The sequence below is a fragment of the Mauremys mutica genome, chromosome 5, assembly GCF_020497125.1.
Source record: "Mauremys mutica isolate MM-2020 ecotype Southern chromosome 5, ASM2049712v1, whole genome shotgun sequence".
Lineage (NCBI taxonomy): Eukaryota > Metazoa > Chordata > Testudines > Geoemydidae > Mauremys > Mauremys mutica.
In genome coordinates, this window is record NC_059076.1 from 45,413,558 (window position 1) to 45,429,651 (window position 16,094).

The following is a 16,094-nucleotide window of genomic DNA, read 5'->3' on the forward strand; positions in this document are numbered from 1 at the left end:
CCTGACCTCAAGCTAATGGCAGAATATTTTCAATACTGGAAGGTACGTTCCAATGCCTCCAAAACTTTGCTAATAGCCTTTCACCTAAATCAACAAAACTGCCAAGTTACCACTTATCATATTTGGGTGGTGAATGGGTCCAAAATTATCCCTATCTGAAATACTTCGGTGTAACCTCAGATGGATGCCTGATGTTTGTAGCTCATCTGGAAGGGACGTGAAAAGGCAAAATCACGGACTAACCTTGTCCAAATACAGAGAGAGAGAGAGCTTGTGAGTACAATCAAACTATGGCCAACCTGAATTTACCAATTCATGAGGACCTCCAGAAGCTTCCAAAGTCATGTCTGAAATCCTGTAAGCCTTTTTGGGATCAGGCTAAAGCTCTTATTCAATCATGAAGCACACTAGAAAGAATTCTCGGATAATGCTAATATCCCAAACAAACGTTTGATTGCTGATGCCCCAAAATAACTTTTTAGGCTTCAACCTACCCTGGAAGCAATAGCCTGCATTGAACAGTTTCAGAACTTTACATGGCAGATGCTGTCATCTCTCATATCTCAGGAAGACGAGAGATAATGTAATGTTGGACACGAGTCGCAAACTATGGACCACATTGTAAATCAGTGGCATTTTAGATTTACACCAAGCCACTTCCAAAGCTATGCACTGGCTCACTTATCTGGACTTGGTTATTTGAACATTGTTAATCAGCTCCATTGCCATAAAAAAGTAGAAGACGGTAGAAATGTATATATGCATTCCCTAAGAAACACGACGCAGATGTCTCCTTTGAGAACATATCTGTCTAAAACTATAGAGCAATAATGCTGGCGTTGGTCATCTCTTTTAAAAGTAGAGCTGGGCCTAAAATGCATCACTAAATTCAGATTCCTCCTTACACTTTAGGAAAAGTCCAGATTCTTGACTCTGGTCCATATTTATAGAATGCATGATAACTATAATACTGAATGCAGAAATTTAAGGAAAGTTTGGATCCAACTCTGGACTGGAAATTTACAGCTCAGTTCCATCTCTGCAGGTTTCCTCCAAAAAGTGTTTATGGTTATTAGAATAAAAAGCTTAAGACTTTATTGTCTGTATGTTGAATATATTTATTATTAGTACTATGGTTCAGGATCAAGGCTCCCTTTTGCTAGATCCTGTACAAATAAGTAGTAATGTTTCCTGCCCCAGTGACCTTATAAACTAATTTGAGACAAGAAGCAAATGAGTGGGACAAGGCTAATGAAAATGTTTTGTGCAAGTATGTAGGTAGCTGTAGTAGAGATTGAAAAGTCCTGGTGACCACGAGGGTTTGTTGTTGGGTTTGTTTAAATAAATAAAATCAACTATCTCTGATTGCATGAAGAAACCCTTTGTATAAGATTTGGTCAGTCCAGGGTAGATGAGTAATAAATCCTCATGTGATAAAACTGATATCTCTCAAAATATAAGTGGTATGTAGTGTATGTGAGAGAGGTATATAATTTCTTTTTAGAGTGCAGGAAACAATTTGAAACATACTTGCTCCTTTTCCTACCTTAATAATGACAATGTTCTAAAAATAAACACACAGTACCTTTGTGGTTTGGATTCTCATTTCATTACTGATCTACATGATTCATGTGTACAACATAGGGGTTTCCCCCCAATAACAGGTATATCCCTGCTTGTGGTGACTCAGGGGAGGGGGAGGGGGGTTCCTTTCACATCTGCATGGTTCACCATTTGGTATGCAGTCTAACTCTTCACTCTGGCCTCTTTGAGAGCATATTGAAAGCTGTTCAATTATTTGTGTTTTTAATACTGGCTGGCTTCTGTGGGATTATCGGGGGAGGGGAGGAATAGGTGTGGCCTCTGGCAGGGACAGGGGGGAGGGATAGCTCAGTGGTTTGAGCATTGGCCTGCTAAACCCAGGGTTGTGAGTTCAGTCCTTGAGGGGGCCATTTAGGGAACTGGGATAAAAATCTGTCTGGGGATTGGTCCTGCTTTGAGCAGGGTGTTGGACTAGATGACCTCCTGAGGTCCCTTCCAACCCTGATATTCTGCATTAGTTCCTGTTCTGGTTCTGATATTGACTCCCCTTGTTACCTTGGGCAAGTCACTGAATTTCTCTCCTTTAGCTTCCTCATGGGTACAGTGAGGATGAAAATAGTTCCTACTGTATTTCACAGGAATGTTGTATCTGATCCTAAATAAACTGGCTCAATCCTGATCCCATTGAAACAAATGGGAGCTTTGCATTGACTTCAAAGGGAGAAGGCTCATGTTTTGTAATACAGTTTTTGTGTGGTGGTTGTTGGGTTCCCTTCCTCAAAAAAGGTTCTCAGCATTGGCCTAATTTTGTTCCTATTGAAGTCATTGCTCTTCTTCGAGGAGTGTCCCCTGTGGGTGCTCCACTTCAGGTGAAAATGCAACCCTTTGCCTTTGATTGAAGAATTTCAACAGCAGTGCTCATCTGGGTCACGCATGAGCTCTCCTCATCTCATGCTGTTGTCAGCATCTGTCTTGTGTGCATGACCAGACACCACCCCCCGCAGTTCCTTCTCAACCATCCTCAGCCTGAGACAAAGTTCCCAGCAGTGTGAAAACCGATAGCTTTATTTAGTGTTTAGTATAGCTTTTTAGAGTAGTCTTAGTATAATAGTTACATTTACTTACCCTTTTTCTTTCCCTGTTTATTTTTTCATTTGGAAATTATTATACATATATTTTCTTACCCTCTAAAATAGTGGGCTGAACCACCATAGGTGGACCTATGGCCAGTTCACCAGGCTTCAGGTGCTGCCTTTCCTGCTGGGAGGCAATCCCAATATCGGATAGACACTCTCAATGTATGTGGTGCTTACGTGAGAGAGACATCCCACAAAGTGGTCTCACTGCAGCAACATAAAGGCTTGCACTAGGAAGAACAGAGACCTGCATCTCAAACTTACACTTATGGAGAAATCTCTGCGCCCAGCATTTGATCCCAGCCAGAAGACCATCTCTGGACAACGATCTCCAGAAACTTCACCCTCTTCGCAGAGGAAGGCTCACTCCTCCAAAAAGGTAGTGAGGAAAAGAGCCATTGAGAAAGAAATGGTCTCTGGCTCATTTTGTATCCTCGGTACCGACCACACGGTGGCTGAATACATACGAGGCACCTGGATCCTCCGGTTCATAGAAGGTTAGGATTAGAAGAGACCTCAGGAGGTCATCTAGTCCAACCCCCTGCTCAAAGCAGGACCAACCTCAACTAAATCATCCCAGCCAGGGCTTTGTCAAGCTGGGCCTTGAAAACCTCTAAAGATGGAGATTCCACCACCTCCCCAGGTAACCCATTACAGTGCTTCACCACCCTCCTAGTGAAATAATGTTTCCTAATATCCAGCCTAGACCTCCAGCACAGCAACTTGAGACCATTGCTCCTTGTCTGTCATCTGCCACCACTGAGAACAGCTGAGCTCTATCCTCTTTGGAACCTCCCTTCGGGTAGTTGAAGGCTGCTATCAAATCCCCCCTCACTCTTCTCTTCCGCAGACAAAACAAGCCCAGTTCCCTCAGCCTCTCCTCATAAATCATGTACCCCAGACCCCTAATCATTTTTGTTGCCCTCCGCTGGACTCTCAAATTTGTCCACATCCTTTCTGTAGTGGGGGACCCAAAACTGGACGCAATACTCCAGATGTGGCCTCAAGAGTGCCGAATAGAGGGGAATAATCACTTCCCTCAATCTGCTGGCAATGCTCTTACTCATACAGCCCAATATGCTGTTAGCCTTCTGGCCACAAGGGCACACTGCTGACTCTCATCCAGCTTCTCATCCACTGTAATCCCCAGGGCCTTTTCTGCAGAACTGCTGCTTAGCCAGTGGGTCCCAAGCCTGTAGCGGTGCATGGGATTCTTCTGTCCCAAGTGCAGGACGCTGCACTTGTCCTTGTTGAACCTCATCAGATTTCTTTTGGCCTAATCCTCCAATTTGCCTAAGTCACTCTGGACTCTATCCCTACCCTCCAGCTTATCTACCTCTCTGCCCAGCTTAGTGTCATCTGCAAACTTGCTGAGGGTGCAGTCCATCCCATCAATCCAGATCATTAACAAAGATGTTGAACAAAACTGGCCCCAGAACCGACCCCTGAGGTACTCCGCTTGATACCGGCTGCCAACTAGACATCAAGCCGTTGATCGCTACCCATTGAGCATGACAATCTAGCCAGCTTTCTATCCACTTTATAGTCCATTCATCCAATCCATGCTTTTTTTAACTTGCTGGCAAAAATACTGTGGGAGACAGTATCAAAAGCTTTGCTAAAGTCCAGATATATCACATCCACTGCTTTCCCCATATCCACAGAGACAGTTATCTCATCATAGAAGGCATTCAGGTTGGTCAGGCATGACTTGCCCTTGGTGAATCCATGTTGACTGTTCCTGATCACCTTCCTCTCCTCCAAGTGCTTCAAAATGGTTTCCTTGAGGACCTGCTCCATGATTTTTCCAGGGACTGAGGTGAGGCTGCCTGGTCTTTTCTAAATAGTCCTCATCCTGTTCTTTCACCACTGAGGGCTGCTAACCTCCTCCCCATACTATGTTGTCCAGGACAGCAGTGTCAGAGCTGACCTTATCTGTGAAGACCGCAGCAAAAAAAGCATTGAATACTTTAGCTTTTTCCACATCATGTGTCACTAGGTTGCCTCCGCCATTCATTAAGGGTCCCACACTTTCCCTGACCTTTTTCTTGTTGCTAACATACCTTTAGAAACCCTTCTTGTTACCCTTCACGTCCCTTGCTAGCTGCAACTCCAGTTGGGTTTTGGCCTTCCTGATTACACCCCTGTATGCTCAAGCAATATTTTTATACTCCTCCCTAGTCACCTATCCAAGTTTCCACTTCTTGTAAGCTTCCTTTTTGTGTTTAAGCTCACTGAAGATTTCACTGTTATGCCAAGCTGGTCGCCTGCCGTATTTGCTATTCTTTCTGCCCATTGAGATGGTTTGTTCCTGCGCCCTCAATAAGGCTTCTTTAATATACAGCCAGCTTTCCTGGACTCCTTTCCCCCTCATATTAGACTCCCAGGGGATCCTGCCCATCAGTTCCCTAAGGGAGTTGGTCTGCTTTTCTGAAGTCCAGGGTCCATATTTTGGTACCCTTTCTTTCTTTTGTGAGGATTCTGAACTCAACCATCTCATGATCACTGCTGCCCAGGTTGCCTCCCAATTCTACTTCACCTACCAATTCTTCCCTGTTTGTAAGTAGCAGGTCAAGAGGAGAATGGCCTCTGGTTTGTTCCTCCAGTAGTTGCATCAGGAAGTTGTCCCCAACACTCTCCAAAAACTTCCTGGATTGTCTGTGCACTGTGGTATTGCTCTCCCAGCAGATGTCAGGTTCTGCGTGTACCGTGAAAGCCAGTGACCCCAAGTAGGCCGGCCTTGGGCAAACCGAAGCACACCTCCTCCACTACACTGCCGATGGAGCCGCCTAAGGTTGCGGCACCAAGGCACATCCCCCTCAGAAAATTCAACAAATTTGTAAAGACCCAGTGGTTCAGGTTGATCACATTAGCAATGATAATACCGGCAGTGGAACAGGAGGACTGACCCTCAACATTCGGTATCAAGCGGAGTACCTCAGGGGTCGGTTCTGGGGCCAGTTTTGTTCAACATCTTTCTTAATGATCTGGATTGATGGGATGGATTGCACCCTCAGCTGCTGCAGGGTGGAAGAGGAACCCCCCCAATCACCATGGTGGCAGGGGAAACCGTGGAGCCACAGCAGCAAAAGTCACAGACAGGTCACGGCTTCTGTGAATATTTGTTTAAGTCCATGACATGTCCGTGACTTTTACGAAAAATAACCATGACAAAATCTTAGCCTTACTTATAATCAATCTGATCTCTTTAGTACTGTGATCTCCAAACACATTGGCATGGACCTGCTTCCACTTATTAGGCCATATGGCAGCAACCACATTCATAGTATGACACACACAACTTCACATGTGTTGCATTCAGGGCTGCCAAAGAACTATCTACATACCACACAAACACAGCCTGAACAAGCGCCTTACCATGCCGTTCAAAGTCAAAGACTCTACACTGGTGGACACAACTCCCCAACGTGTGTGTGGGAGTCCCTTTCACACAGACTCCACCTTCAATATTTCTCACAACCGATGCCTCCTTGATAGGCTGAAGAGCACTACACAATTCAGGGCAGGTGGTCGCCCTCCGAGAATACTATTACACATAAATCTCATGGAGCTGTGCAGGGTTCACAATGCAAGCTTGTACTTCCTGCTCCTGATCAGGAATGAGACTATAAGGGCAATGATGGATAACATTGCCGGTATGTTTTATATAAACCGACAGGGAAGGGCAAGATCACACTCCCTATGCATCAAAGCAATGAAACTATGGAACTGGTGTGTATGGCACAATGTCAAAATATCAGCTTTGTACATCACAGGTTGTCAGAACACTACAGTGGATATGCTGAACAGAGAATTTTCTCAGGATCATGAGTGGGAAGTAAACAATTTAGTTCTACAGAACATATTCAAACACTAGGGTCACCCATCCATCGACCTCTTTGTAACATCCTAAAATTGCAAATGCCTGAAATTCTGTTCAAGAGCAGACTTGGGGTTCCAATCCCTGGGAGATGCCTTCTTCCTCAAATGGGATACACCTCCGACATACACGTTTTCCCTGATCCTCCTGTTATTGAGGGTTATACACACAATACAAACAGATAGGGCCAAAGTCATTCTGTTAGTCCCCACATGGTATTTGTACCTGGTGTGGATAATGGTATGCACACCACGCACTCTTCCACTTCTGCCGAACCTTTCATCAGAGGATGCCGGACAGGTGTACCCCACAAACCTGGAGAGGTTTCACCTGAGAACATGGCTCCTATGTGGTGCCAACATAAAGAAGTAACCTGCTCAGAACAGACAAAGGACATATTAAACAGCAGAAGAACAATCACACATACCTGCATAAAGGGAAGAGATTCAACATACGGTGTTAAAATAAGTCAGGGCCATTTCCGCCCTCCTGCCCATGGTATTGGAATACATATTGGGCTAAAGACATCTGGACTATCCCTTAGCTCAGTCAGTGTACATCTCGTGGCTATTACTGCTTTCCACCACAAGGTGGATGGCATATTAATATTTGCCCACCAAATGTTTCCTTATGGGTATTGGAAATGTCTACCCTGAAGTACATGTACCTACCCCACCTTGGGACTTGAACTTAGTAGTACACTGATTCACTAGGTCCCCATTTGAACCTTTAGCAACATGCTCTCTGACACATTGATGAAAGTGGCTCTCTCAGTTGCAATCACGTCAGTCTGCTGAGTGGGAGAGCTAGGGCCCTCATGGCACACCCACCTTACACCATCTCTTTCAAGGACAAGGTCATCCTAAGACCCCACCCAAAATTGTTCCCTAAAATACCTTCTACCTTTCACTTAAACCAACTAATCCATCTCCCTCATTCTTCCTTAAACCTCATGGGAGTAAACAGGACTCAGTACTACATATGCTAGAGGGTTAGCGTTCTATCTTGACAGAACTAAGCCATTCAGAAAATCACAGAGACTTTTTATTTCCACTGAGGAATGATCTAAAGGTTCTGCTATTTCCAAACAGAAATAAATGGATTTCTGGGTGCATCCACCTCTGGTACCAACAGAAGGATATACAAACCCCAGTGGGGATCCGAACCCTCCCCACCAGATCCCTTTCAACTTCAGTAGCCTTCCTAAACAATGTTGTGATCGTGGACATATGTACAGCAGCCACCTGAGTGTCCACACTCATGTTAACAAAACATTGTACAATCAACCAGCATTCAAAATTAGACACATTGTTAGGCCTTACTGTTTTATGACGTACTCATGCAACTCTGAAGCCCTTTCCATACAACAAGGTGCACTGCTCAATAGTCACCTGAAGTGGAGCCCCCTCAGGGACACTCCTCGAAAAATAAGAGAAGGTTACTCACCCTGTGCAGTAACTGAGGTTCTTCGAGATGGGTGTCCCTGGGGAGTGCTCCACTACCCACCCACCTCCCCTCTACTTCAGAGTTAAATTTCCAAACTCTACAGTACAGAAGGAACTGAGGAGGATCTGGTCGCACGTGCTAGATAGGTGCTGACAATGGCATGAGACGGAGAGAGCACATGCATGACCCAGATGAGTATTGCTGCTGAAATTCTCCAATCAAAGGTACAGGGACTTGGAGTAGAGTACCCATATTTATTAAATATTTGTGGATGTTTTTCTGTTTTTTTATATATTGATTTCTGTTACAACACTGAATACAAAGTGTACAGTGCTCACTTTATATTATTTTTATTACAAATATTTGCACTATAAAAATGATAAAAGAAATAGTATTTTTCAATTCACCTCATACAAGTACTGTAGTACAATCTCTTTATCGCAAAAGTGTAACTTACAAAAGCAGATTTTTTTGTTACATAACTGCTCTCAAAAACAAAACAATATAAAATTTTAGAGCCTACAAGTGCACTCAGTCCTACTTCTTGTTCAGCCAATTGCTAAGACAAACAAGTTTGTTTTTCTTTGCAGGAGATGCTGCTGCCTGCTTCTTATTTACAATGTCATCTGAAAGCAAGAACAGACATTTGCATAGCACTTTTGTAGCTGGCGTTGCAAGGCATTTACATGCCAGATATGCTAAATATTCGTATGCCCCTTAATGCTTTGGCCACCATTCCAGAGGACATGCTTCCATGCTGATGATGCTCGTTAAAAAATAATGCGTTAATTAAATTTGTGACTGAACTCCTTGGGGGAGAACTGTCTTCGGCTCTGTTTTACTTGCATTCTGCCATATATTTCATGTTATAGCAGTCTCAGATGATGACTCAGCACATGTTCGTTTGAAAAACACTTTCACAGCAGATTTGACAACGCAAAGAAGATATTAATGTGAGATTTCTAAAAATAGCTACAGCATTTGACCCAAGGTTTAAGAATCAGAAGTGCCTTCCAAAATCTGAGAGGGACGAGGTGTGGAGCATGCTCTCAGAAGTCTTAAAAAAGCAACACTCAGATGCGGAAACTATAGCACTCGAACCACCAAAAAAGAAAATTAACCTTCTGTTGGTGGCACCTGACTCAGGTGATCAAAATGAACATGAATTAGTCCGCTATGCTTTGCATCATTATATAGCAGAACCCATCATCAACATGGATGCATGTTTTCTGGAATGGTGGTTGAAGATGAAGGGGCATATGAATCTTTAGCACATCTGGCACATAAATATCTTACAATGCCGGCTGCAACAGTGCCATGCAAGCACCTGTTTTCACTTTCAGCGGGCAGCATTATCTCCTGTAAATTGTAACTAAATTTGGTTGTCTGAGCAATTGCTGAAGTAGGACTGAGGTGACTTGTAGACTCTAAAGTTTTACATTGTTTTATTTTTCAATGAAGTTACTTTTTGCACATAATTCTATTTTTGTAAGTTCAGCTTTCATAATGAAGAGATTGCACTACAATATTGTATTAGGTGAATTGAAAAATACTATTTCTTTTGTTTTTTACAGTGCAAATATTTGTAATAAAAATAAATATAAAGTGAGCACTATACAATTTGTATTCCATGTTGTAATTGAAATCAATATATTTGAAAATGTAGAAAACATCCCAAAATATTTAAATAAATGGTATTCCATTATTGTTTAACAACGTGATTAATTGTGATTAATTTTTGTAATCAATTGACCGCCCTACTTTTTATCCATGTCATATCTTTGAGTGGTTACTCTGAACACATGCAGAGAGATAAGGTTAGTTTTGCTTGTACCTGTTAACCTTCTGATTCATTTTTGAATGTGTAATAATGTGGGAGTTCATAAAGAAGAGTCATGTTGTCATAGTAAAAAATAGTCAAATCGTAATCCTGGACTTGTGGTGGGTTTTTGATCAATCTTCAATGATTTTGAGTGCTTACTGCAAGGTACTGAGTATCCTCAAATCCCACTGGCTTCTGTGAGAATTGAGGGCATGCAACACTTTGCATGACTGAACCATTAATTGCATGTATCTGTGTTACTCATGTTGCTCATGGAAAGGAAGGGGGATTCCCTTTAAATGTCTATATCAGGCCTACTTTTCCAGGTACTGCCAGGAGCGGCCCTTAAATCTGAATAAATAATATTTAGACAGTGTTCAGAGAAACTTAGGACACTCTATTCTTTGATATTGTATGTTGTATGTTGTTTGTCTTGGCTATACGTGGTTGAACAAAAATGTCAAAAGATTCCATTTTTAATGTCTAAGAAAGAGATCTAAGTGAAAGTGAGATCTGTGGGAGACAAATTTCCTATGTTAAAAGGAAATGTCCCTGTTTAACATAAATGTTAGCAATAGTATCAACAATAACTTAATAAAACTATGTGTGTGAAACTTATTACCCAGTTTTTCACATGGGATTCTTTTTTCTTTCACGGGGAACTTTAGTGGAAAATAATATTACATAGTTGCAGTTGTTATCTTGAACCTAGGAAGGTGGAAAAATACAGCTTTTTGCTGTGTGCTTACCAGAACGGTTCAGAATCTTCTCCCTGTCCAGTGGTGTGAATTATACTACCAGAGCCAGGGAAGCCTACTGATTGTTGTCATAATTGAATATTATTTAGGTCTAGCTTTCACAATATGCAAGTTGAAGTTGGGGGCTTCCACTGCTTAATGTGGAATAATGATAATGCCTAGCTCTTAGATAGTATTTTTCATCAGTAGATCTCAAAGCACTTCACAAAGGAGGCAATGGGGAAACTAAGGCACAGATTAATGAAGTGACTTGCTCCAATGTTTTCCAGCAAGCTAGTGTCAGAACCAGGAATATAACCCAGGTTTCCTGAGGTCCAGAACAATACTCTATCCACTATGTGCCTATGTCTTAATTTCACTGTCTGTAAAGTGAGGATAATAATTGCTTACATCACAGAGGTACTGTGACATAATTATAGGTGCAGGCAACATTATCTATAGACAGGGTTGCCTGACACTTCCATTATAAGACCCTATAACTTGGCCAAACAAACTGTCTGGATTGAAATTTTCCATGTTGGGTGTCTACCTCGAGCTGAATTGTTTTGGAAAGTGTAAGCAAAAATTGTTCAACTATTAGAACAAGATTGGGGGAAGTGTATTGTTTTGCCCATGTTAACAAATTTGTTAAGTTATTTATTATGTATTTAGAGCATTTAGTGTGTTCATGCTTTGGAACAGGGACTTGAAGTTTGGGCGGGGGGGGGGGTGGCTGTTGTGTCAGGGATATGCCTTTTGCTGTTCCTGTGAAAATTCAACCAAATTTGGTGAACCTTTGAAAAATCTCAGTTGAAATATGCTCAGATGTGTTAGTGGATAAATTCTTGTTTGGCAGCTGAATTCTCTGACGATTCTGTCTACACTGACCATGTTCCTGTCCACAGCAGCAGGGGCTGAGCAGGACTTTTCCTTAATTTCTGTCCCTGGCTGCTGCAAGCCTAGATGGGGGCTTGGTATAGGAACTAAGAGCTGGAAGACTGTCTCTCCTGTGCTCTCAAGGCTCCCCCTTCTGGGGAGGAGGAAGCTACCTGACTCAAATGCAGAGGAGAAAAGAGCTGGGCTTGTGGGGTCATGGGAGTACATTGGGACAAAAAGCCTGGGACTGGGAACTGGTACAGGGGAGAGGGAGAAAAACTGGGACTGGCTGGGCAAGGAGACCCTGACTGGGAGCCATTGAGGGAATATGGGGGTGACCAGGAGCCAGTGGTGGAGGAAAGGGATCAGTTGAGGAGCCAGTAGTGGGGAAACTGGGACCAGCTGGAAATGGAGGGAGGCTCTGAGAGGAAGCAGGGATTCTGGGATGAGGAGGCAAAGTGCGGTGGGTGGGATGAGAGACTGGGTCTTGGAGCCATTTAGGGAAGAGAAAGGGAGGGAGAACTGGGATTGGCTGGACAAGGAGCCCAGAGCATATACTGGCATGAGGAGCCTAGGCAGGGAGACTCGGACTGATAGTAGGGGAGGTGACAATGACGGAAACAGTGGTGTGGGTTTAGAGAAGATGGCATTATCAGTCTTGGGTACAGATAGGTACTATTTTTTCCACAGGACCCTTGGTTCATTCAGTGCACAGGATGGACCTACTCAGGAGACAAGTCAAGGTTGTGTAGTGAAAGAGGCTTTTTGTAGGATCTCTGCCTCACTTTTGCAGAAGTTGGAAGGGGAGGGAACAGTTGGAAGCAAAAAGATGGTCTTGTGGTTAAGGTAACTGAGTGCTGCTCTGGAGACCTGGATTCTATCCCTGCCCCTGCCACCAAGTTCCTCTGTGATGCTAAACAAGACAATTAAAACAAATTTTTCAAAGGTGGTCACTAATTATGTGCTGCTCATTTTCTGGGTGCCTGACTTGAGACCGTGGAGTTTCATTTACAGAAGTGCTGAGTGGGAGCTATACTTTGACCATCTAAAGTTCTATATAATGCTAAGTACTGTGAAAAATCAGTCATTAGATGTCCCAAATTGGGCACCCAAAATTAGTGAATACTTTCTGACCTTAATCTCTCTGTTCACCATCTTTAAAATGAGGATAATGCCCCCTGATCTCACAGGGGTGTTGGGAAAATAAAATAATTGATGTTTGTGAAACACTTACCTACTACTGTGGTGAGCACAATAGAAAAGCTCATGAGGAAATTAATTATTCTGCACTGAGAGCAGGGTTTGAATATTGTGTAGTAAATAAGGCATGGGGCCACATATTGAACAATGAAGAGAAAATAAAATAATGAATAGCTGCTCGTTCAGTGAGTATTGTCCATCCTGTACACTGAATGAGGCAGGGATCTTGGGGGAAAAATACATGATTACATAATTAAAGAATGTACCTAATACATACACACAAGCATAGGTGCCGACTCCGTGGGTGCTCCGGGCTGGAGCACCCACCAGGAAAAATTGGTGGGTGCTCTACACGCACTGGCAGCCAAGCTCCCCATCCTGCCCCCTGCCCCAGCTCACCTCCACCTCCTCCTCTGAGTATGCTGCGTCCCCACTTCTACTCCCAGCGCTTGCTGCTGCGAAACAGGGAGGGGGGAGGAGCGGGAACGTGGCGTGCTCAGGCAGAGGTGGGGAAGAGGCAGGACCGGGGTGGGGATTTGGGGACGGGGTCCAATAGGGTCAGGGAGGGGGCGGAGTTGGGGCGGGGACTTTGGGGAAGGGGTAATGGTGCAGGGCAGGGGTGAAGTCGGAGGGGGGGGTTGAGCACCCACCGGTGCCAGGAGAAGTTGGCACCTATGCACACAAGGGAGCTGAATTATGGTTGTACAAGTAACATTAATTTTGGCATTTCTTAGCTTTTAAGTTCCTGTCTTTGCAACTGTAATGTTTTAACATAGTTTTTTTAATGTATAATTCGTAAAGTCCTACCAAATTCACGGTCTATTTTGGACAATTTCATGGTCACAGGATTTTAAAAATTGTAAATTTCATGATTTCAGCTATTTAAATCTAAATTTCACGGTGTTGTAATTATAGGGGTCCTGACCGAAAAATGAGTTGTGGGGGGTAGCAAGGTTATTGTAGGGGGAATGTGATACTGTTACCCTTACTCCTTCTCTGCTGCTGGCGGCAGCACTGCCTTTAGAGCCGGGCAGCTGGAGAGCGGCGGCTGCTTGCTGGGAGCCCAAATCTGCAGGCAGAGCTGCTGACAGCAGCAGCGCAGAAGTAAGGTGGGTAACTGGGTATGGTATGGTATTGCCACCTTTACGTCTGCACTGCTGCCTGCAGAGCTGGGCCCTCAGTCATCAGGCACCACTCTTCAGCTGCCCAGCTTTGAAGGCAGCAGCGCAGAAGTAATGGTGGCATGGTATGGTATTGCCAGCCTTGCCTCTGCACTGCTGCTGGTGGGGCACTGCCTTCAGAACTGGGCACCTGGGCAACAGCTGCCGCTCTCCGGCTACCCAACTTTGATGGCAGCACAGAAGTAAGGGTGGAAATACCACAACCCCCTAAAATAACCTTGTGACCCTCCTGCAACTCCCTTTTGGGTTAGGACTCCCAATTTGAGAAATGCTGGTCTCCACCAGGAAATCTTTATCGTATAGGGTGAAAACACACAGAAGACCAGATTTCACGGTCTGTGATGCATTTTTCATGGCCACAAATTTGGTAGAGCCCTAGTAATTCATGATTATTTGTAAAATGCTTTTTTAGCCCAAAAGAAGGTTCTGTAGAAGTGTGAAGTATTACTAGTATTTAAAATGTATATTAAAATATAGTTTCATATAATCTACATTATTGTAGCAAATTAATGATGCCATTAAACACTTATGCACTGTATGTACAACCTGCTTGTAATTCATAGAACTTTACCTTGTATATTCAAGAATAGCAATTGACATCTGAAATATTGCTCACTGCTTCCTTGCTCATGAATACAAATTGAAAACCAAATTTGGCTGTTACCAATGTAAATCTTGTGCAGAAGGAAAGGCAAATCAAGCCCATTGGCTTCAGTGGATTATCCAGATTCCCATGGGTGTAGACTGAGAGTAGAATTTGGCTCACCATTTGCAGAGGGAGGGATGTGAGCCCTGCAGATGATGCTTGGGGTTCATTAAACTGAAATGATTATGAGACTCATGAATTCTGAACTGAAATTGTAGGCTTTGCTTTTACTTGTATTCAAATATTTATCTGGTGTTTTTCCATCCAGGAGATGAATGAAAGTTTTTAAAGAGAAAAAAATCAAAATGTAAGAAAATGATTTGACTCAACATTTTGCAATAATAATAATAAAAAAAAGTACAGGTTTATTAGTCATATCCTCTAAAGGATTTCTTGTAAAGCAACTTCACCTTTTGTAAATACTCCCATGTGATTTGTTTAATAAGGAATCTCTCCTTTTAAAAATGAATATTTTTTTAAGAAAGTGAATTTTTAGTATCCAGTAAAGTTGCTGAATTGATAGCCCCAAAAACTGAAGTCAGTCCTCTGTGCCTGATCTTCAGAGATGCTGAGTATTAAGAGATCCATGTAAAGAGCTTCACAGAGGAAGCTATTTCCAGAATACAACAGCAAGTTTGGTGGTCTTACAATACCCAGAAACTTTGGTACATATTGAGAATCATTTATTGGCACTTTATATATTGATTAATAATATGCAAACAATATATACAAACATAGAGCATTCCTGTAACAATGAGCACCTACATCTCCTATTGATTTAAATTGAAGCTCTGAGTGCTAAGCATTTCTGAAAATGAAGCCACCTCTATTTTTATCTATTCAATAGATACAGCATGATGAGTATAAAAGTGGCCAATGAAGTAAGAGGTGCTGCCCCTTGTCATGTTTCCATTTGTAATGCTGATCCAAGCCAGATGATGGGATAAGAGATCAAGACCAACAGTTCTGTAATTCACTCCTTTATTACATTAGGCAATAGTAAATTAAATCTCTGGCAAAAACTGCAGAAATGAATGCACTGAGTCCCCTGGTCTGGAAGAGAACCAGTTGGAGAACTAGAGGAGGTGATTGCAATGCTTCCAGATTGTCCTGGGGAAAAGTAATATTAAAGAGAAATCTGAGTGTGTGAACTCTTCTGCAGCGCTAAAGTGACAGGCCCAGAAGTATTGGAAATTTCCACTACGTTACAGGGGGAACATGTAGAGCACTACAAACTGCTAGACAAAGACATTCAATAATTTCAAGTATACTGTGATGAATCTGTGAAGTAGTAAATCTGTTGCTCTTCACTCTTTAGTACTAGAAATAGGCAGAGAAGGTTGAGGTTCCAGGCAGTTGGGACACCAGAGGCAGCAGCATGGGAAGTGGCTGTGGAGAGAAAACCAGGCAGTCCGAGAACTGGGACTGAACTCTGAGCTAGTCAGAGAAGTAACCTGTTGCTGTCTGAAAGTTAGGAGTAAAGCGGCAGCAAATGGACACAGGACCGCGTCCTGCAAGAGGGATGCACGGGACATCTTTATGTGAGAGCAGCAGGAAAACAGCTTAAGGAGTCCCAAAGGATGTTACTTTTATACCCCTGCATAGGACTACGTGAGGTGAGCTAGAAA

At 43.0% G+C, this 16,094-nt stretch overlaps 1 protein-coding gene and 1 long non-coding RNA gene across 7 annotated transcripts in view; one reads left to right on the top strand and one right to left on the bottom strand.

Moving 5' to 3' along the window:
* LOC123370974 overlaps window positions 1-10,843 on the bottom strand; it is a 46,884-nt gene extending 36,041 nt beyond the window's left edge. The window contains exon 1 of the long non-coding RNA XR_006579675.1: window positions 10,576-10,843. This is a non-coding gene — a long non-coding RNA (uncharacterized LOC123370974). The remainder of the gene's footprint in view (window positions 1-10,575) is intronic.
* ADAD1 (adenosine deaminase domain containing 1) overlaps window positions 1-16,094 on the top strand; it is a 165,492-nt gene that overhangs the window by 88,645 nt on the left and 60,753 nt on the right. The gene's annotated exons all lie outside the window — the stretch shown is intronic.